At 33.8% G+C, this 24,086-nt stretch overlaps 2 pseudogenes; both read left to right on the top strand.

The window, feature by feature from the left end:
• The first annotated feature begins 282 nt into the window (after positions 1-282).
• LOC125424020 (ATP synthase subunit alpha, chloroplastic-like) lies at positions 283-10,189 on the top strand (annotated as a pseudogene).
• Positions 10,190-19,729: 9,540 nt separating this feature from the next.
• On the top strand, positions 19,730-20,903 carry LOC125424068 (photosystem II protein D1-like; annotated as a pseudogene).
• The last annotated feature ends 3,183 nt before the right edge of the window (positions 20,904-24,086 follow it).

The following is a 24,086-nucleotide window of genomic DNA, read 5'->3' as shown; positions in this document are numbered from 1 at the left end:
TAATTCAACTTAGAAAACCTTCAAACAATTAGAAAATTACAAAAATGAAACCATTCATTTTGAGCAACAAAAAGCTATTAATCAAGTTCGACAATGGGTTTTCCAATAAGCCTTACAAGGAGCTCTAGGAACTCTGAATAGTTGTTTGAACACCGAGTTACATTTATGTACCATCAATACTAATATTGGCATGATTGGAACGATGAAAGAAATAAAGGGTTAGTCTTTCTACTACAGGCATTACTTTTCTTTCAAACAAAAATAAAGAATTAAGAAATACTCATGGTAATTATTCGAGCATATGAAATTAGTAACATTATTCGTGAACGTATTGAGCAATATAATAGAGAAGTAAAGATTTTAAATACCAGTACTGTACTCCAAGTAGGCGACGGCATTGCTCATACTTATGGTCTTGATAAATTAATGGCAGGGGAATTACTAGAATTTGAAGAAGGTACGATAGGCATTGCTCTAAATTTGGAATCAAATAATGTCGGTGTTGTATGAATGGGTGACGGTTTAATGATACAAAAGGGAAGTTCTGTAATAGCAACAGGAAAAATTGCTCAGATCCCTATAAGTGAGGCTTTTTTGGGCTGTGTTATAAATGCTCTGGCTAAACCTATTGATGGTTGAGATGAAATTTCAGCTTCTGAATCTCAGTTAATTGAATCTCCCACCCCGGGTATTATTTTGATGCGTTCAGTATATGAACCTCTTCAAATAGGACTTATTGTTATTGATTCGATGATTCCTATAGGACATGGTTAGCGAGAATTAATTATTGGGGACAGGAAATGTAACATCCCACATCAGTTGGAGAGGGGCACGAAGCGGTCTTTATAAGGCTGTGGATACCTCTCCCTTCAAGACGCGTTTTGACAAAACCTTGAGGCCAGGGGGGAGAGAGGGAGTGAACCCTCTTCCAAAGAGGACAATATCTTGATGCGGGTGGATTGGGCTGTTACAGTGGTATCAGAGCCAGTACCCGGATCGGTGTGCCAGCGAGGATGCTGGGCCCCAAGGGGGGAGCATTGTAACATCCCACATCAGTTGGAGAGGGGCACGAAGCGGTCTTTATAAGGCTGTGGATACCTCTCCTTTCAAGACCCGTTTTGACAAAACCTTGAGGCCAGGGGGGAGAGAGGGAGTGAACCCTGGTCCAAAGAGGACAATATCTTGATGCTGGTGGACTGGGTTGTTACAGGAAAACTGGCAAAACAGCAGTAGCCACAGATACAATGATACGAACCTAGGACGACCTGCTCCTAAACCCGTATTATATTAGCCCGGATCTCAATTAAGTTCAAGTTCTAATGGAATGGACCTCAACCCCTAACCAATCAGTGGTTAGAAACCTTGGTATAATGTAGACGCCATAATAGGGGATGGAAAACCTATTGATAAGTCAAGCTAAAACAACCAATTCTTTAATGGTGTTTTAGGTGTTCTCAAAGAACAAAGAGATAATTAATCTCACAAGTATTTTCTTCATCAAATCAAAGTTGTATTCTTATTGAAAAATAAGCCTTTAAATAGGCTTTGAAAGAAACAAAATAAACCCTAAAAACCCTTGGAAAAACCGGCCACACACATAAAGAAACCTAGTTGGCCGTAACTATACTTCCTTTCCTAATCTAAGTTTGATTAATTAATTCCTTTATATTAAATTAGGAATTAATTAATTTACAATAAAATGAAAACCTTCCTAAAGTTATTTGTCCAAAAAATAAATAAATAAAAACCCAAAAAGAAATAAAGTCAATCGCAAATTAGGTAACGAGTTGATTTTGACATCTTGGCGCAATTATGTCTTCAACCGAGCTAACTTATATCTGCCTGATGTCCGAGCTAACTTATGGCCTATCCGAGCTAACTGATGTCTGTCCGAACTAACTTGTGTCTGGCCCAGCTAACTAATGACTATCCGAGCTAAGTTATGTCTGGTCGAGCTAACTGATGTCTGTTCGAGCTAAGTTACTTCAGATGTCTGAAGTCCGAGATAAGGCTCCGATGTCCGAGGCAAGGGTGTCCGATGTATAAGTATCCGATGTATCAGCCTCCACCACCTGGATACTTAAAATAGGTCTTTTATCTTCAAGTATGGACAAGCCCTTTTGAGAATGAATTACTCTCTGGATAAAGGCAGCAAGGTTGTCCTTAAACCTCTTAGCTTAAGCCCTAGTGATTGGTCCAGACTTCATCCGTATTGGATCAGTACCCGAGCGAGTTGTCGGTGGTGTGAGCTCGGGCGGGTTCGCATCATTCCCCTCCTCTTGAAAAGGATTTATCCTCAAATCGAAGTCATCACCTGCAGCAAAAGGAGATAAATCAGCAACATTAAAGGTGGCCCTAACACTATACTCACCCGATAAATCAAGTTTGTAGGCATTGTCGTTTATCCTCTCCAAAACTTGAAAAGGTCCATCGCCCCTCGGCATGAGATTGGATTTCCTTTGTTCAGGAAACCTTTCTTTCTTTAATTGCAGCCACACCGAATCTCCAGGTTCAAACACCATTGATTTTCGGCATTGATTAGCCACCTTTGCATATTGCTCGGTCGTCCTCTCAATGTTTGCTCGTGTCTTCTCATGAATCTGCTTTACAAATTCAGCTTTTTGTTTTCCATCTAGATTAGCACGCTCACTTAAAGGTAAAGTTGTTAAATCTAATGGAGTCAAAGGATTAAAACCATAAACAATTTTAAATGGAGTAAATTTAGTTGCTGAATGTAAAGACCTATTTTATGCAAATTCAACATGAGGCAAACATTCTTCCCAAGTTCTTACATTTCTACTAATTAATGCTCTTAACAACACAGACAAGGTTCTATTTACTACTTTGGTTTGTCCATCAGTTTGTGGATGACAAGTAGTTGAAAATAAAAGCTTAGTACCTAATTTAGCCCACAAAGTTTTCCAAAAATAGCTTAAGAACTTAGCATCCCTATCCGAAACAATAGTTCTTGGCATTCCATGCAATCTCACAATTTCCTTGAAAAATAAATTAGCAATATTGGATGCATCATCAGTTTTGTTACATGCAATAAAATGTGCCATCTTAGAAAACCTATCTACTACAACAAATATTGAATCCTTACCTATCCTTGACCTAGGCAACCCAAGAATAAAATCCATAGAAAAATCTACCCAAGGATAGGTAGGAATCGGCAAAGGCTTATACAATCCATGCGGCTTCAATGTTGATTTTGTTTTTCGGCACTTCAAACATCTTTCACAAATTCTCTCAACACCTCTCCTCATGTTAGGCCAATAAAAATGTTCTTGCAGCAAGGATAAAGTTTTTAAAACACCAAAATGACCCATTAAACCACCCCCATGTCCTTCCCGGACCAATAATTCCCTAATACTACAATTAGGCACACAAAGTTTGTTTTCCTTAAACAAATATCCCTTAAATATGTAAAATTTATTAAATCCATGTTTCAAACAGGTTCTAAAAATTTCTCCAAAGTCACTATCATGCTCATAAAGTTCTTTCAATTGTTCAAATCCAAGCAATCTAGCATCTAAGGTAGAAAAAAGTACATACCTTCGAGATAATGCATCGGCAACCACATTTTCTTTACCATTTTTGTAGTGGATCACATAGGGAAAGGTTTCAATAAATTCAATCCACTTGGCATGCCTTCGGTTGAGCTTTCCTTGACCCTTGAGATGCTTTAAAGACTCATGATCCGTATGAATCACAAACTCCTTTGGCATGAGATAATGCTGCCACGTCTCCAAAGCCCTCACCAAAGCATACATTTCCTTGTCATAAGTCGGGTAGTTTATGGCAGCTCCATTTAATTTTTCACTAAAGTAGGCTATGGGTCTTCCTTCTTGCATTAAGATAGCTCCAATACCTACACCCGAAGCATCACACTCAATTTCAAAAGTCTTAGAAAAATTTGGCAAAACTAACAAAGGTGCATTACACAATTTTTCTTTCAACAAATTAAAAGATTTTTCTTGTACTTCCCCCCATTTGAAGCTAACATTCTTCTTGACAACTTCATTCAATGGTGCTGCTATGGTACTAAAATCCGTGACAATCTTCTATAAAAGCTTGCCAAGCCATGAAAGCTCCTCACTTGGGTGATAGAAGTAAGAACCGGCCACTCTTGAATTGCCTTCACCTTAGCTTGGTCAACTTTAATTCCTGTAGCACTTACTACAAACCCTAGAAACACAAGCTCTTCTTTGCAAAATTCACATTTTTTAATGTTAGTAAACAATCTTTCCTTCCTAAGAACTTGCAAAACTTGTCTAAGTTGGTCAACATGGTCATCGAAATTTTAGCTATATATTAGAATGTCATCAAAATAAACAACCACAAATTTACCAATAAATGGACGCATTACATGATTCATAAGCCTCATGAAAGTACTAGGTGCATTGGATAATCCAAAAGGCATAACTAACCATTCATACAGTCCATATTTAGTTTTGAATGGGGTTTTCCATTCATCACCTTCTTTCATCCTAATTTGATGATAACCACTCCTAAGATCAATTTTTGTAAACATGCAAGCACCATGCAACTCATCAAGCATATCATCTAATCTAGGAATGGGATGCCTATATTTGATGGTAATGTTATTTATAGCCCTACAATTAACACACATTCTCCAAGACCTATCCTTTTTAGGTACCAACAAAACAGGAACAGCACATGGACTTAAACTCTCATGAATGTATCCTTTATCAAGCAAATCACTTACCTGTTTTTGCAGCTCCTTTGTTTCTTTGGGATTGCTCCAATAAGCTGGTCTATTAGGTATGGTAGCCCCTGGAACAAAGTCAATTTGATGTTCTATCCCTCGAATAGGTGGTAGTCCACTTGGAATCTCATTTGGGAAGACATCTCCAAATTCCTTCAAAAGAGAAATCATTGAACTTGGCAATTCAAGTTCTTGAAAGTTAGTTTGATCATTAAAATAATCTTCTTTATAAATCATGAACAGCAAAGGTTTCTTACACTCAATAGCCTTATTAATATCCCCTAAACTCATAAAAATTGCTACTTAACCTTTCTTTTCTTTCTTTTTCTTTTTTTCCCTTGGATTGGCGCACACCTTCGGATTTCTCTTCCTTCTCCAAGCTCTCGGGTTTGCCACTTCCTTTTCCCTCTCTTTTGGTTTTCCCTTAATCTTTCCACTCAATATGAACCTTAGAAACCTTACCTTGGTCAGCAACCTCAATCTTACCTTCTTGAAAGGATGGTGAAGCTGTTGGTGCCATACTTGCTTTTTCCTTGAGCTTTTCGGCTTCTCTCCTTTGTTGCATTTGTAATTGGTCTTTGTAAACTTCTTTAGGAGATAATGGTTCCAGCTTGACCTTCTTCCCTTTAAACCTGAAAAACAATACTATTTTCTCAACCAAAATGAGTAGCATCTTTATCAAATTTCCATGGTCTACCTAATAGTATATGTCCAGCAATCATGGGAACAATATCATACAAGACTACATCCTCATATCTACCTATACTAAATTTTACTTTGGCTTGTTTATTTACCCTCATCTCACCACTATCATTTAACCATTGTAACCTATAGGGTTCTGGATGTTTAATTCTTTTCAAGCCTAATTTATTAACTACAAGATTACTTATCATATTAGTACAACTCCCACGATCTATAATCATGCTACAAAGTTTACCTTGTATTTTGCAGCGAGTGTGGAAGATGTTTTCTCTTTGTATCTGCTCTTCATCTTTGTAGACAGCAAGTACTCTCCTTGAAACCAAGCTCAACTAGGCATTAGACGTATCTACAGGTTCGGCTTCATCTTCATTGCAATCCTCCTCTTGCTCGGTTTCAACTTCACTTTCTTCACTTGCAGATTCCAGCTCACCATCACCCTTTAATACCATGATTCTTCTATTTGGGCATTGGCTGGCTATGTGTCCTCTTCCTTGGCACTTAAAACAAATTATTTCTCTGGATTTTGAAGGTTTAGGATTAGATTTTACCTCATTTTTATAGGCGTGGACAGATTCAGTTTTAGGCTCCTTCTTCGGCCGATTGGAGCTTTCTTCCCCCACCTTCGGCTTTGGTTTAAGTTCACTAGTTGAATTGTTTCTCCAGCCACTTGAATTGAATCTCCAACTGCTGGAAACACCTCCAAGCCATGATCCTACTCCCCTCCTCTTGAATTGGTGCTCAAGCTTAATGGCAACATGCAACATCTCCTCTAACTCCAAGTATTGTTGTAATTCAAGCTGGTTGGCAATGTCACGGTTCAAACCACTAAGAAATCTCACCATTGTTGCCTCCCTATCCTCATTCATATTCAGCCTCATCATGAGCATCTCCATCTCTTTGTAATAATCCTCCACGGACCCACTTCCTTGACACAAAGATTGAATCCTTTGATGCAGCAACCTATGGTAATGTGATGGCATAAACCTCTTTCTCATGGCTCCTTTCATTTGTCGCCATGTCGTAATCAAGTCATCACCAACTCTCCTTCGGGTGCTTTGCTCATTTATCCACCATTGGAGTGCATAATGGCCAAACTCCATTGCTGCCAACTTCACCTTCTTACATTCCGAATAGTTATGGCGGTCAAAAATCATCTCCATTTTTTCGTCCCACTCCAAATAAGCTTCGGGATCACTTTTACCCATAAAAGGTAGGATGTTAACCTTGATATTTCCCAAATCATCATCTGTATCTTCCATCCTATATCTTCCACGGCCAGCTCTATCTTGGACAGCAAAAGTTTCGTCCATACCTTCCTCAAAGTCTCCACCAAATGGCTCCTCATCAAATTCCTCTCTCGGTCTCTTGCGACCTCCTCATCCTTGGCCTCATCTTCCATGGAATTCTTGCCTATTTCTTGTGTTTGGCATTCCTTGTGAGGCTTCTATCCTTCCCATTCTTTGATTCATATGCTCAACTTGAGCACTAACCCGCTGTATTGACTCCAAAGCAGCTCTCATGTCCACTTGGTTTCCACTCCCGGTAGCTCGGGCATCGCCATGGAATGCTACGGACTCTTCCTCATTGATCCTCAAGAGTGGATCTCCTTTTCTTATTCTAGAATCTGCCATGTTAGTAAAATACAGCAAAAATAAAATAAATCCTCACAATATTCACTCCCTCACGTGTTTCACTCAAACAAGGTCTCGACACTCGTGTTTGCACACTAGCTTCGGCTTTTACCCTCTTTTAAGCTCCCACACTCTTGCCTTTTTCCACTCAATGAATTATCTCAAAGTTATAATTAAAACACTCACAAAACAGCAATCACTAGTATGTTTTAATTAAACTTACCAACAAAACAGTAAGCAAAAATAAACAAATACCGAACGGAATGAAAATACCTATTTTCGATTTTTGTAGATAAAATAAAGCAAATTAATGAGAAAACTTTGGAATTTTGAAGAACTGGACCAGATGGTAATAGATTATGAGTTCAAGAATAAAATTCTAGAAAAAGAAATTCAAATACGAACAAGAATCAAAGAGAACAAAAATATAGAAAAGTTGTTGGTTGTTGTTCTTGTAATTCAAGTTTTGTATCAAATCCTTTAACTAATGTTAATCCAAATAATTTAGCACTCAAACTCAAATATTAAGCAGCAAAAATAACTCTCAGAAACTCCAAATATGGAATAAATAATCAACACAGCAGCAGTTATAAGAAATTTCCAGCAACAAACTTCAACACCAATTTTCAACAAACCGATATATATATATATATATATATATTTTAATATTCGGCTTTCTTCTTTTCTTTTTTTTTTTCACTCACAGAACATAAACAACTGCAGTAGCAAGAATAATTACCAAAATTACAATTCCAATTCCAAAACAAACACCAAACCCGTGACCTCCAAATAAACACAAATGTGCAGTTTTTTTTTAAATGTTGCCGCAAACTCTCTTTTTTTTTTTTCTTTTTTCTTTTTTCTTTGAATAGATGAATGCAAATATTTAAGACTAAAACAGCAAATAAAAATCAACAATAACCAAATTAACAAGAACAATGATGAAAATCAACCAACAAACTAGGAAACAAAAATACGATAAAACTAGAAAATCCTAATTCAACTACGAACGAATATTTTTTTTTTTTTTAAGATGCAGAACGTGTATGGGATGGATGCAACCTTAAACTAATGCTAAAATTGAAGAATAACACAAAAATAAATAAAGCAAATAAAGATAGATCAAACCTGAACAGAATTTAGCTCTGATACCAAATGATGCGAACCTATGATGACCTGCTCTTAAACCCGTATTATATTAGCCCGGATCACAATTAAGTTCAAGTTCTAATGGAATGGACCTCAACCCTTAACCAACCTGTGGTTAGAAACCTTGGTATAATGTAGACGCCACAATAGAGGATGGAAAACCTATTGATAAGTCAAGCTAAAACAACCAATTCTCTAATGGTGTTTTAGGTGTTCTCAAAGAACAAAGAAATAATTAATCTCACAAGTATTTTCTTCATCAAATCAAAGTTGTATTCTTACTGAAAAATAAGACTTTAAATAGGCTTTGAAAGAAACAAAATAAACCCTAAAAACCCTAGGAAAAACCGGCCACACACATAAAGAAACCTAGTTGGCCGCAACTATACTAGGAATAGGCTTTGATTAATTAATTCCTTTATATTAAATTAGGAATTAATTAATTTACAATAAAATAAAAACCTTTCTAAAGTTATTTGTCTAGAAAATAAATAAATAAAAACCCAAAAAGAAATAAAGTCAATCGCAAATTAGGTAACGAGTTGACTTTGACATCTAGGCGGAATTATGTCTTCAACCGAGCTAACTTATATCTGCCTGATGTCCGAGCTAACTTATGGCCTATCCGAGCTAACTGATGTCTGTCCGAACTAACTTGTGTCTGGCCCAGCTAACTAATGACTGTCCGAGCTAAGTTATGTCTGGCCGAACTAACTGATGTTTGTCCGAGCTAAGTTACTTCTGATGTCCGAAGTCCGAGATAAGGCTCCGATGTCTGAGGCAAGGGTGTCCGATATAAAACGTCCGATGTATAAGTATCCGATGTATCAGCCTCCACCACCTGGATACTTAAAACAGGTCTTTTATCTTCAAGTATGGACAAGCCCTTTTGAGAATGAATTACTCTCTGGATAAAGGCAGCAAGGTTGTCCTTAAACCTCTTAGCTTGAGCCCTAGTGATCGGTCCAGACTTCATCCGTATCGGATCAGTACCCCAGCGAGTTGTCGGTGGTGTGAGCTCGGGCGGGTTCGCATCATACAATTCTCAATCAACAAGGGCAATATGTAATATGCGTTTATGTAGCGATTGGTCAAAAAGCATCTTCTGTGGCTCAGGTGGTGACTGCTTTAGAAGAAAGGCCGATTCTCCGGCTACATTACAATACCTCGTGCCTTATACAGTAGCTACTCTAGCTGAATATTTTATGTATTGCGAACAACACACTTTAATTATTTATGACGATCTCTCAAAACAAGTACAGCCTGATTGCCAAATGTCTCTTTTATTACGCAGACCACCGAGTCGAGAAGTTTATCCAGGAGATGTTTTTTATTTGTATTCATGCCTTTTGGAAAGAGCTACTAAATTAAGTTCTCATTTATTTGAAGGAAGAATGACTGCTTTACCAATAGTTAATACTCAATTGGGAGATGTTTCAGCTTATATTCCTACTAATATAATTTCCATTATAGATGGACAAATATTCTATCCGCCAATCAATTCAATGCCAGAATCAGACCTGCTATTAATATGGGTATTTTTGTATCCAGACTAGGGTTTACAGCTCAAATTAAAGCCATGAAACAAGTAGCTGGCAAATCAAAATTGGAATTGGTGCAATTCGAAGAATTAGAAGCCTTTGCACAATTCGCTTCTAATCTCGATAAAGCTACTCAAAATCAATTGGGAAGAGGTCAACGATTACGTGAGTTGCTTAAACAATCTCAATCAGCCCCTCTAAGGGTGGAAGAATAGATAATGACAATTTATACTAGAACCAATAGTTATGTTGATTCTTTAGAAATTGGGCAGGTAAGGAAATTTCTCGTTGAGTTACATATTTACTTAAAAACGAATAAAACTCAATTCTAAGAAATCATAATTGCTACCAAGACATTTATCGAGGAAGCAAAAGCCCTTTTGAAAGATGCTATTCATGAACAGCTGGAACGTTTTCTACTTCAGGAACAAGTATAAAGAAAATAAATTGATCACTTTTAATTTTTATCAATCTTAATTCAATATTAATTAAATCTTAATTTAATACTAATTTTAATAATAATAAATAAATTTTATACTTTTTCTATTATATAATTATTTAAATTATTTTAAAATATTAAATTATTTTAAAATAAAATATAAAAAAAATTATAAAATATAAAAGTTTTTGTTAAATATTAATTTTAATGTTAAAATATAAAATATTAATGTTAATTATTTTTTAAAAAAATTATAAAATATAAAATATAATAGTAATGTTAAATACATAATAATTATATACACATATTAACATACATTAAATATATAATATATATTAAATATATGGAAAATATATGGAAATAATATATAAACTAGATTATACTTATATTACAAGTACTAAGTGTATAAGAGCGCCTCTTATTAAAATTATTCAAAAGATCTTTCTTGGCATAGAAATGTAAAAATATATGGAAATAAATTGCGTCCAATAGGATTTAAACCTATACCAAAGGTTTAGAAGACCTCTATCCTATCCACTAGACAATGGACACCTTGCATTCCAATTTTTTTTATATTTATTTTCTTTTCACATTTATTATTCGGATGAAATGAATATGTGAAAGAATTCCGGGAATTGCATATTCAACTATGCACTACATTAATTATATTCATTTTGTTTATATTTCTATCAAACATATTTATTAGAAATTTGATATTTTAACGCATATCAAAATATATAAATATATATTAGATATAAATATCTATTACATATATAGATTTATAGGTTTTGACTATAAAAAAGAAATGTTGAAAAATATTGAAGAGAGATAAGAGAAAGTAAGCACAAGCAGGTAGCGGGAATCGAACCTGCATCGTTAGTTTGGAAGGCTAGGGGTTATAGTCGACGTTGATCATCTTTGTTAACGTCTCTAATTCAAAATTGAACGTGAAACTTTGATTTCATTCAGCTCCTTTATGGACTATAAATAAATTTCCAGATATCAATGAAATTAAAAAAAATTCGACCCATAACATCTATGTCAGCTTTTCAGTCTGAATGCATTCAAAATGGCCCGCTTTCTGGACAATCCTTATAACAATCTTTCTAGTTACTTTGTTCTCTACTTCTGTTTGAAAGAATCTTTAGGAAAAGGATTTTGTTTCCACCAAGCTAAAACAATTTTTTGATGTTTCTAGTAAACCAAAGTTATTGTTTAATTAGCTATTTTGTTTCAATTTTCCCTGTACAAAAAAAGAAAAAGAAAAATTGAAGATTTAGTTATGATTAGAAATACACTTTCTATCTTTATCCATGGATCCTTTGCTCATACTCATTCAATTGGAAATATTGATTGATCCAATTTTTAAAAAAAATTATGTTTCGTAATTTCACAATCCAAATTTTCAATTTCTAATTGACTATTGGATACAAATCACGAGAATGTATATTCTTCCTCCGATTTTTCATTGAAAGGTTAAGGATTTAATCTTTTTAAGAAATAAAGTTTTCGCTCAGAATGGAATATTAATCAAAGTGATAGAGCTCTTAACTATTCGGGGGTTAATAGAATGAATCGCACTTTTACCACTAAACTATACCCGCTCCAATTCGATTATTGCATATAAATGACTTTTTGTCAAACAAGAAAGTTGGGTGTAATCAAAAGATAGGATCAGAAAAAAATGCATTGTGCATGAATCCATAGTTTGGTTTTTTATTATATACATATTTTTATTTATTTTTTATTTCAGTAAAATATCAGTAAACAAAAAAAATAAATAAATAAAGAAGATAAGAAATCTCGCTTTGATTCTATATCAAAATAAGTCTTTTTATGACTTTTGTTGTTTCAATAACAAGTCTTTTTGTTTTGGTTTCAAATTAATTGTTTTCAAATTAAATAAATCATTTTATCTTATTATGATTGAACAGAACAAAAGAAGTCCAGCCCGGCTAGGTACTGACCAGGCCAAGCCGTGGAAATAAAGGGCCCTTCCGGACGAACTCAAAGAGGGTTTTTTATTTATTATTAATAATAAATAATTTTTTGTCATTATTTCAATTTTTTCATTTTTGTATTTCTTTTTTCTATTTATATATTATATAAAATACAGAATATATCTATTAAACATATATTAATTATATAAATCTATTAAAAAATCTAAAAAATATATGTTAAACATATTAACAAATATAGATTCCATTTTTAGATTTGATTTATATTGGATTTTTTATATTTATTTCATTTATATTGGATTTATATATTGGACTATTGTAGATTGTGTAGATTGGATTGTTGATATCTCTTTCAAGTCTTTTCTTTATACATATATGTTATATCTTTATACATATATGTTATATGATTATAGAATTATATATAACATATATGCATACGTTTTATATACATTTTATACTATCTAATTCTATAATATAAATGCTTTTATTTTATCTAAATGGTCTAAATGGAATTTGATTTTATATCATTATCATTCCGTATCTATTATATAAACTATTGTATATATATTATATATAATAAAATAATAAAAAACACTAAAGAAAAGAAAAAAAAAAATAGAAGGGCTTTTTTCAAGCCTTATTTTTGTGATGGAACATAGTAATTACCTCCTTTCAATCGGGGGAGAGATGGCTAAGTGGACGAAAGCATTGGATTGCTAATCCCTTATACGAGTTTTTCGTACCAAGGGTTCGAATCCCTCTTTTTCCATTGTCATCAATATCTTATTCTTTTCTTTCAAATTTCTCACGAATTCAGTGTAGAATAGATAAAATCCTACTAAGCTAAGAACGTTTTAAAATCATGGAAGCAAACCTTATTTCTTTTTTTTTCTTTTTTTTCTTTTTTTTCTTCACGTCCAGGATTACGCCTTGGGTCGTTAGATAAGAATCCGAAGATAAAGAGCGAAACAAAGAATATTACTATCGTGTAAACAAATAGTTTGAGAGTAAGCATTACACAATCTTCAAAATTATTTTTTAAGAAAAAAGAGAATAGATTCGGTATTTTATTTTAGACCGCATACCCTACTCTTTTTATTTTGTATTTTGACACCAACAAATAATGTTTTTTTTAGAAATAGAAAATGAAATTTTCAAAAAATGCATTTGTAATATTTATAATATTAGTGGATAAGTGAAGTTTTTCATTACCAAAAATTTTCATTCATACCCACAATTTGGCATTGTAAGTCCTCCAATAAGGCCTTTCAATGGAAAATAGGTCATAATAAGGAAATGGGTTGATCCAAATTTGTCGTGGCTGTACACAAATTTCAATATTGGAATCGAGAGTTCATACTCTAAAACCTATCTAATCTTATCAAGCTTTATGTTAGAATTTTTTTTTTCGAATCAATCGTGAATTTGGCTAAGACGTTATAAAAGATCTCATCGAAAACTTATAGCAGCTTGCCAAACAAAAGCTAAGAGAAAAAATAGCACAGGTATTACTAGCATAACATCTACGATTGGATTCAAAAAAGCGAAGGCGATGAAAAATTGTTTGAATAAAGGGTAGAATTAAGACAGATCCAGATCAAACTAAATATATTAAGAATAACAAATATTTTCTTATTTTTGTTATTGAAGATAATTGTATTATTTTGATTGCGTTATTAATAAGTTGAGTTATTGATAGAAGGGAAAATGAATAAAACTAAATAAGATAGACCCTAAAAACCTTCTTTGATTTGAACTCCCCCAATCAAAAATCCTTCAATTCTTAAATCAAAAGAGAATAGAATAAATCATATTTTCATACAATATCTGAATTGAGTTCTATGTAATGATCAATAATTTAAATTTAATTCTGTATCGACACATATTAAAATTCTAGCAACAATCTTTATATTTTATAGATATTTATACTGGAGTTGACGAACAACCAATACCAATATTAGTGTTTATTAGGGTCAAATAGAAATGGGGTGTGGCCAAGTGGTAAGGCAATAGGGTTTGGTCCCACTATTCGGAGGTTCGAATCCTTCAGTCCCAGAGCATGCCCAACCCATTATAGCATTATAATATATATAATACTATATATCAGAAAAAAGATTGACTTTTAAAATAAAACACCTTTCTGTTTAAGAGTATAACATTGGATTAGAAAAATTTTATTACTATTCTTAATAATTCTTCTTTGAATCATATCTTTTTCACAAATTGAATCATGTTCAAATAACACGCAGATATAATTGGATCCATTTGTGATACCTAAATGTTAAATATTTAACATAAAATATCTATAATTCGTTTCGGTAACAATTTCTTAGTCTATCTGTATAGGGGTCGCATATTATTGTTATTTCGATTCCAATTTTAGAAATCAGTATGAAAAAACAACAACTTTACCTTACACCAGTCTTTATCCACTAGTTCACTGAAAAAATAAATTGGATTTTTTAGCTATCTAGTTTTTTAATCATTGATGGTTTAATACAAATATGGATTTCTCTTCGGATGCTAAAATGTGGTCCTTACTTTTAAATGTTATTCAAATAATGATCTTGAGTCCGGAAATTTTTCAATTACTTAAATCTTTTTGATGATTTCTTATGAGTTCGTAGTACTCGAAGAAGTATGAAATTAGTAAATTTATCCTACCACTATCAAGTTACTTGAAGGTGCAAATTCAAAAAGAAATTTTTTATTTTATTGGTGGTATTCATATTTTATTTATATTTCATTATATTAAATAAATAAATAATGAAATAAAATATATGTTAAAATAAATATATGTATTGGGAATTAAATTGAATTTGTTCTGAGACTTCGTTAGAACCTAACCATTCATATTATCATATAGAAAGAAAAAGTATAGATTACTACGTATCGACTGAATCAATGACCATTCATGATTCCATAATTGAATCAATTACATACTGGTTCCAAACTAAAGGAATGTTATGGTAAAACTTCGTTTAGAACAATTGGTAGAAAGCAACGCGCAACTTGAAGGACACGATCCGTTATGGATTCTTACATCCGCCATTTTTTATTATACAGGAATTATAGATGAATGAAAGTGCTCTTGACTCGACATTGTTTCTTCTGTTTCAATAGAACTCTCATTTTTTTTTGGGGGCATGATGTAAATCATACATGATGGAGCTCGAGTAAAAAGTATTGATTCATTTCTTGGAGGCAAGAATCTAGGGTTAGTATTAATCAATAAATTAGGACAACTTCATAAATATATTTGTAAATATATTTTCCATATATAAATCGAAAGGATCCAATTCAAGCAAGTTTCAAATTCAAAATTCAAATTTTTTGGAATTGGTAAAACTTTTTTGATCAAATCAAAAATGTATTACACAAGAATCACTCAGTCGTATGATTCTTTGATAGAAAGAAATCATAAAAAAGGGTATGTTGTTGCCATTTTGAAACGATTCAAAATCACCAAAGTAATGTATAAACCTAATGATTCAAGGCAAAGACAAAGGATCCTGAAACAAGGAAATACCATTTTCGATTGTCCCAATAACTAAATTAGAGTGCAGAATCAAAGAGATTCTAAAAGAGATAGACAAAAGGGGGGTTAGGGACCATTGAATAAATGAAATGCTTAAAAGGTTTCCTTGAGTTATTTGAGATTTATCCAACTTGAGTTATGAGGGTGCGAATTCTAAATACGAATAATTTTTTTGGTGGAGGAAAGAATAAGTATTCAAATCATAGTCTAGTTGATTTGATGATTTTATGGATATATTTGACCTTATCATTGTACACATAGATATAATTTCCAATTTTCTTGAGCCGTACGAGGAGAAAACTTCTTATACGTTTCTAGGGGGGATTGTTCATCTATCCCAATGAGCCATTTATCGAATCGTTGCAATTGATGTTCAATCTAGAAGAGAAGGAAGAGATCTTCGAAAAATGGGTTTTTATGACCTCGATAAAGAATCATACCTATTTAAATGTTCCTGCTATTCTATATTTCCTTAAAAAAGGCGCTTAGGCTATAGGAACTGTTCATGATATTTCAAAGAAAGAGGGCGGTTTTACGGAAATATATCAAAATGAAATATATAAGAGATGAAATATATAAGAAATGTATAAATAAAGAAGGTGGAGATCACTTGTAGAGAGCTCTGTATAGTGTTTTCTCTGCTATTCTCTTTTAATTTGGTATTCCTACTTTCGATTTTGGGTATTACCATTAACGGTAATGGGGGTTAATTGGATTTCTATGAACAAATAAAAAGGGGGATTAAGCTTTTTTCTTTTACTTATATTGATTGCTTGACTAAATTCGAGCTTTTTTCTACTACTTCTTTTTTTTTTTTTTTTTTTTTTTGGTTATGACTGTTTTCTTACACCTACATCCCTTATTTGTCTATATGTCGATTAGCTATGTAGTGCCAATCCAACATAAGTCCTTATTTTTTTATTTAAATTTATAATACTTTATTTTTTTCTAGTTCTCCATTGTATTCTTTTCTCAAATTCTCATATTGACAATAGTGTATCAAATAAATATAACTCGATCATGGATAAATGGATCTATTTTTCTCTGTGCCATAGATTTAATTTCATTCAAGGAATGGGTTCATTGGATTTTCTATAATACAAGAAGTTTTTTTTTTTGTATGATACAATTTTTTTTGCCATTTCAAATTCGATGTTGTGATTATGCCATGCAATTCAACCTCTTTATTTATTTTATTGGGATTCTGATCGTATCTACACATTTTAATTCTTTTATTCGGTTTGCTAACTCAATGGTAGAGTACTCGGCTTTTAAGTGTGGCTAGCATCTTTAACACATTTATATGAAACAATGGATTCGTCCATACCATCGATAGAGTTTGTAAGATCGCGACTGATCCTACAAGGAATGAATGGAAAAAGTAGCATGTCGTATCAATGGAGAATTCTGAGAATATTTCATTCTTTTTGGATATGTCCAAAACCTTGTTTAAATTGTTTGAATTCTTGGTGTGCCAGGAAAAAAGACATTGGAAAATCAATTTCAAGTCGGACCGAGTGAGTAAATGGACAGAGCCCAACTGTGGCCCCAATTACAAGGAAACAAAGAGTAACGAGCTTTTGGTCTTCATTTTTCAATGATCACCCGAACTAATTGGATGTTAAAAATATATTAATGCTCGATGCGGGAAAGGCTTTTCCATGAGGGATTATCCATTTTTTATGAGTCCTACCTATTAGGTATTCTCCATTATGAGGTGGAGATAAATGTGTAGAAGAAGGCAGTCTATTGATAAAGAGTCTTTTTTTTTTTTTTTTTTAAATCAAAGGAGCGATTGGATTGCAAAAATAAAGGATTTCTAACCATCTTGTTATCTTAGACTGAACATAAACCACTTAGATGAAAAAATAGAGGATAGAGAGTCTACCGATGGTCTTATCTTTTTCCGAGGTATCTATTTTTTTCGTACTATAATACCTTGTTTTGACTGTATCGTACTATGTATCATTTGATAACCCAATAAACCCCTTATCTCCAGTTCAAATTGAATTTCAAATGGAAGAATTTCAAAGATATCTCCAGTCCTATATCCATTTATCTTTCAAGAGTATATTTATGCATTTGCTCATGATCATGGTTTAAATGGATCGAGTTTGCTGGAAAATGTAGGTTATGACAATAAATCTAGTTTACTAATTGTAAAACATTTAATTACTTGAATGTATCACCAGAATCATTTGATTATTTTTGCTAATGATTCTGCCAAAATAAATGTTTTAGGTACAACAAGAATTTGTATTCTCAAATAATATCCGAGGGATTTGTAGTCATTGTGGAAATTCCATTTTCTTTATGATTCCTATGATTAGAATCTTCGAGGTCAAAAATCATAAAATATTCTAATTTACGATCAATTCATTCAATATTTCCATTTTTAGAGGACAAATTCCCACATTTAAATTATGTATCAGATGTACGAATACCCTAACCAATTCATCTAGAAATATTGATTCAAACCCTTCGCTATTAGGCGAAAGATGCCCCCTTTTTATGTTTATTACGACTTTTTCTTCACGAGTATTATAATTGGAATAGTTTTATTACTCCAAAAAAATTTGTTTCTTTTTTTTTTTGAAAAGTAATTCAAGATTTTTCTTGTTCCTAAAAAATTCTCATGTTTATGAATATGAATCCATCTTACTTTTTCTCCGTAATCGATCTTCTCATTTACAATTAACATCTTCTGGGGTATTTTTTGAGTGAATTTATTTCTATGGAAAAATAAACCAGCCTCTACAAGAAGTCTTTTCTAATGATTTTCCGGTGATCTTATAGTTCTTCACGGAGCCTTTCATGCATTATGTTAGATATCAAGGAAAATCGATTTTGGTTTCAAAAGACACGCCTCTTCTAGTGAATAAATGGAAATATTTTCTTATCCTTTTATGGCAATGTCATTTTTATGTGTGGGCCCAACCAGGAAGGATCTATATAAACCAATTAGCCAACCATTCTTTTGACTTTTTACGTTATCATCTTTCAGTGGTACGAAGTCAAATACTAGAAAATTCATTTATAATGCATAATGCTATAAAGAAGCTTGATACATTAGTTCTAATTAGCCAAATGATTGGATCATTGGCTAATATGAAATTTTATAACGCATTAGGACATCTTTCTCATTATTTCAGCAGATCCTAAAAAAAAAAAAAAAAAAGAGTTTGTATCAAATAAAATATATACTTCGACTTTCTTGTCTTAAAAATTTGGCTCGTAAACACAAAAGTACTGTACGGGTTTTTTTGAAAAGATTAGGTTTTGAATTATTGGAAGAGTTCTTTATCCAAGAAGAAGGGGTTCTTTCTTTGATTTTTCCAAGAACTTATTCGACTTTTTGAAGATTATATAGAGGGCCAATTTAGTATTTGGGTATTGTTTGCATCAATGATTTGGTCAATCATGAATGATAGGCTGTTCGACCATGGAAATGGAAATTATCCTTAAATGCTGAAGAGATAACAAAAAATTTATTTAGTCATCTATTATGTAATGTTCATGCAGTAAGAGTAAGGGTTGATTAACTGAATATTCAACTTTCTTAGAGGCTTGTCTAGGAAAGGAGCTGGATTTTAGATGTATACATAGGGAAAGCCGTGTGCAATGAAAAATGCAAGAACGGTTTGGAGAGAGATTTTTACCTATTTTTTATTTTCTAATTCTATGAAATAAATTATCTACTCCATCTGACTAGTTGCCAGTTCGAGTGCCAAGCAACCCATTCTAATTATTCTATCGAAATCATATGTATCTAAATTAAATATGAATTTTAATCCAAATTTTGTAACTTATCTTATTTTCATTTTATTTTTATTCAATTTATTTATTTAGTTTATTAAAAAAAAATGGATGAATCTAGATAGATAAAAACCTTGATATATCTATGGATGTTGAATATTGGTTGACATGGGTATATAAGTCATGTTATACTGTTGAATAACAAGCCCTCAATTATCTATTTATAGAAAATTCATGTGCTTGGGAGTCCCTAATGATTAATAATTAAATAAACCAAGATTTTACCATGACTGCAATTTTAGAGGGACGCGAAAGCAAAAGCCTATAAGGTTGCTTATGTAACTGGATAACTAGCACTGAAAACCGTCTTTACATTGGATGGTTTGGTGTTTTGATGATCCCTACTTTATTTATCGTAACTTCTATATTTATTATCGCTTTCATTGCTGCCCCTCCTGTAGATATTGATGGTATTCATGAACCGGTTTCTGGATCTCTACTTCATGGAAACAATATTATTTCTAGTGCCATTATTCCTACTTTTGCAGTGATAAGTTTGCATTTTTAGCTGGTATGGGAAGCGGCTTCCGTTGATGAATGGTTATACAATGGTGGTCCTTATAAGCTAATTGTTCTACACTTTTTACTTGGTGTAGCTTGTTATATGGGTCATGAGTGGGAACTAAGTTTCCATCTGGGTATGCGCCCTTAGATTGCTGTTGCATATTCAACTCCTGTTACAGCTGCTACTACTGTTTTCTTGATCGATCCAATTGGTCAAGGAAGCTTTTCTAACTATATGCCTCTAGGAATCTCTAGTACTTTCAACTTCATGATTGTATTCCAAGCTGAGCACAACATCCTTGTGCACCCATTTCACATGTTAGGCATAGCTAGTGTATTCGACGGCTCCTTATTTAGTGCCACGCATGGTTCCCTGGTAACTTCTAGTTTGATCAAGGAAACCACAGAAAATGAATATGCTAATGAAGGTTACAGATTCAGTCACGAGGAAGAAACCAACAATATCATAGCTGCTCATGGTTATTTTGGACAATTTAATCTTCCAATATGCTAGTTTCAACAACTCTCATTCTTTACACTTCTGCCTAGCTACTTAGCCTATAGTAGGTATTTGGTTCACTGTTTTAGGTATTAGCACTATTGCTTTTAACTTAAATGGTTTAAATGTGAACCAATCTATAGTTGATAGTCAAGGTCGTGTAATTAATACCTGGGCTGATATTATCAACCATGCTAACTTGGGTATGGAAGGTATGCATGAACGTAATGCTTATAACTTCCCTCTGATGGAATTTGTTGTAGGTTTATGTTGTTGTACCCTAGAGCACAATCATTCAAGGTGTTAGTCAAGAATGATTGTTGTTGGTTCTTAGTTCTTGATTTTGTTTTTTTTTGGATTTGTTAAGGTTTTGTTTCTAGTTTTAACGGAGGTATAGGGTACTTCAGAAGGTTGTTAGCTTTTGGGAAGAAGAAGAAAACAAATGTAGTAGTTGAGAGAGAGAGAGAGAGAGAGAGAGAGCCAAAATTGTTGTTTTTTCAAAATATGTTTTTTTGAATATTACTTCCTTAACGTTTTCATTAAAATTTTCATACTTTTAAATACATAAAAAAGACAATAAGACATGCTGCCATATTGAGCAATAAATACAAAAGCATTAAAAGTAACCAACCAAGCCAAACTGCCTCAACTAACTCTAATCAATGTGCTGGGCATGTAAGAAACCTTCTTTAATGGGCATTTCAGCTTGTCTGAGGTATTTGAATTAGAAAACCATCTCCATTTGACTTGAAAATTGGAGGGAAGCCTTTTTGAATATTAAAATGTCTTCTAGCAAAAAATTAGATAAAACAAAGTCCATTTACCCATGCAAAAGTAATCAAACCCGAGGCAATTTTGGCCCAGTTTTCTGGGCAACAAAACTGCACAAGGGTCAGATTGTTTAGGGCTTACCTCAGGCTTCCTAGCTCCAAATTGGGCCATTGTTTTTGCTTCTGCTTCCTCTGCGTTCCTAGTTTATTATATCCAAAATTCAGATCTAAATCCCAAATCTTCATCAAACGAAATCCAAGGAAGTGGACTTATGTTGCTGGAAATACAATTCCAGCAACTAGACAAAAAAGGCCCTAAGCTTTAGTTAATTTAGCTTAGGGCATTACAAAAAAGGATATTGTTCTTAAACATTACAAGATAAAATAAAATGCATAAGCATAAATAATGTTTGGTCTTTGATGTTACAAAATAAAGAGTGCAAGTGTAACCGAACTACCTTGCACATTGTGGCAAGATCACCACATTTCAACACTCCTCCTTGGTGTTCTTGCTTGAAATATTGAGAAGCTTCCTCAAGGTCTCAAATCTTTCTTTTGGAAGTGACTTGGTGAAGAAATCTGCAAGGTTATCTTCGGTCTTGATATATTCCAAGCTTGCTTCTCCATTTTCTTCAAACTCCCTCAAAGAGTGATACTTCACCGGTATGTGTTTTGTCCTTTCATGTTGAATGGGGTTCTTGGCTATTGATATGGCTGAAGTGTTGTCACATTTGATGATGGTTGAACCCTCTTGAGGATAACTAAGGTCCTCCAATAATTTTCTAAGCCAAATGCATTGATCTGCACATGAAGAGCAAGCAATGTACTCGGCTTCGGCGGTGCTTTGAGCGGTTGTTGCTTGCTTCTTTGCATTCCATGAGAATAGTCCACTACCAAGTAAGAAAAGATACCCTGAAGTGCTCTTCATATCATCCAAGCATCCAGCCCAATCACTATCTGAGTAGGCCATTAGTCTCATCACATCTTGCCTATCATACCAAACTCCAAAGTCTTGTGTTCCTTTTACGTATCTAAAAATTCTTTTGGCACCTACAGAATGATTTTGGGATGGTGCTTGCATATATCTAGACAAAACACATGTGGCATGCATAATATCTGGTCTTGATGAACATACATAGAGCAAACTTCCTATCATGCTTCTATATAGGGTCGGGTTTACCTTTAGTGTGCCATCCTCCTTTTTGTATTTGTCTCATTGGCTCATTGGTGTTGACATTGGCTTGCATTCATCAAGGTTGAACTTTTTCAAAAGATCTTTGATGTATTTCTCTTGAGATATGAAGATACCCCTAGAACATTGCATCACTTCCACTCCAAGGAAGTAATTCATTTCACCAAGGCTTGACATGTCAAACTCCTTTTCAAGTTCATTTTTCAAAACTTCCACATTCTTTTCATTTTCACCCGTGACCAACAAATCATCCACATAGAGTGAGATAACAACCATGCCTTCTTCATTCTTTATGTATAGTGTTGGCTCATTTGAACTCCTCCTAAAGCCTTGGTAGATCAAGTAACCATCAATCTTGCCATACCAAGCCCTAGGTGCTTGCTTTAACCCATAAAGTGCCTTGTGTTTGTCCTCATGTCCTTGAACAATGAAGCCCTCGGGTTGCTTGACATAAACCTCCTCTTGAAGCACACCATTCAAGAAAGCCGACTTTACATCAAGGTGGTACACCTTCCATGACATTGAGGCCGAGATGGATAGGATAAGCCTTATGGTCTCCATTCTTGCAATCGGTGCAAACGTATCTCCATATTTACACCCGCTTGTTGTGCATAGCCTTTTGCCACAAGCCTTGCCTTGTGCTTGCATATTGTTCCATCCAGGTTGAACTTGGTCCTAAAGATCCACTTTACACCAATTGGTTTTTTGTTTTTAGGTTTAGAAACCAAAGACCAAGTTTCATTCTTTTCTATCGTATCCATTTCGGTTTGCATGGCCTCCATCCACTCTTTCTTTTGCATAGCTTCTTGAGCATTGGTAGGATCACTTAAGGCAACATTGCACCTTTCATATATTTTGGACAATGGCCTTTCTCCTCTAACACCATCTCTAATCTCCAATTCGGCTCCAATGGTCTCAAGTGCATCCTCCTCATCATCTTCATTTTCTTCATTGTCATTGTCATTGGTTTCTTCTTCTTCTTCATCATCCAATCGAGCATTATCTTCATGGACAAGAAGCTCCTCCTTTGTCCAATCCCAAAAAACATCTTCATCAATCCTCACATCCCTTGTTACCACAAGTTTCTTGGTTTCCAAGTTGAAAATCCTAAAACCTTTGCTAACCTCACTAAAGCCGACCAAGATGCCCACATTTGCCCTTTTGTCAAGCTTGTCTCTCATGTGTGGATGAACATGGAGAAAACAAACACTTCCAAAGATTTTTATGTTGTCCAAAGATGGTTTTTCTCCATACCATGTCTCATAGGGTGTCTTGGACTCATTGGCTTTTGTGTATGCTCGGTTTTGGATGTAGCTAGCCGTGTATATGGCTTCGGCCCAAAACTTCTTTGGCATGTTCTTCTCATGTATCATGCACCTTGCCATCTCCATCAAGGTCCTATTTTTCCTCTCACAAACACAATTTTGTTGTGGGGTGTATGGTGTTATGAATTGATGCACCATTCCATTTTCTTTGCAAAAGTCCTCCATAGTCAAGCTTGTATACTCTCCATCATTGTCGGTTCTTAAGCACTTCATCTTTGCATTGCTTTAGGTTTCCACCATCTTCTTGAATTCCATGAACTTCTCAAGCACTTGTGACTTGGTTGTTAGAAAAT

Source organism: Ziziphus jujuba, chromosome 9, assembly GCF_031755915.1.
Source record: "Ziziphus jujuba cultivar Dongzao chromosome 9, ASM3175591v1".
In the NCBI taxonomy this organism is placed as follows: domain Eukaryota; kingdom Viridiplantae; phylum Streptophyta; class Magnoliopsida; order Rosales; family Rhamnaceae; genus Ziziphus; species Ziziphus jujuba.
Note: the sequence above shows the minus strand (reverse complement) of the source record. Positions and strands in the feature narration are given on the sequence as shown.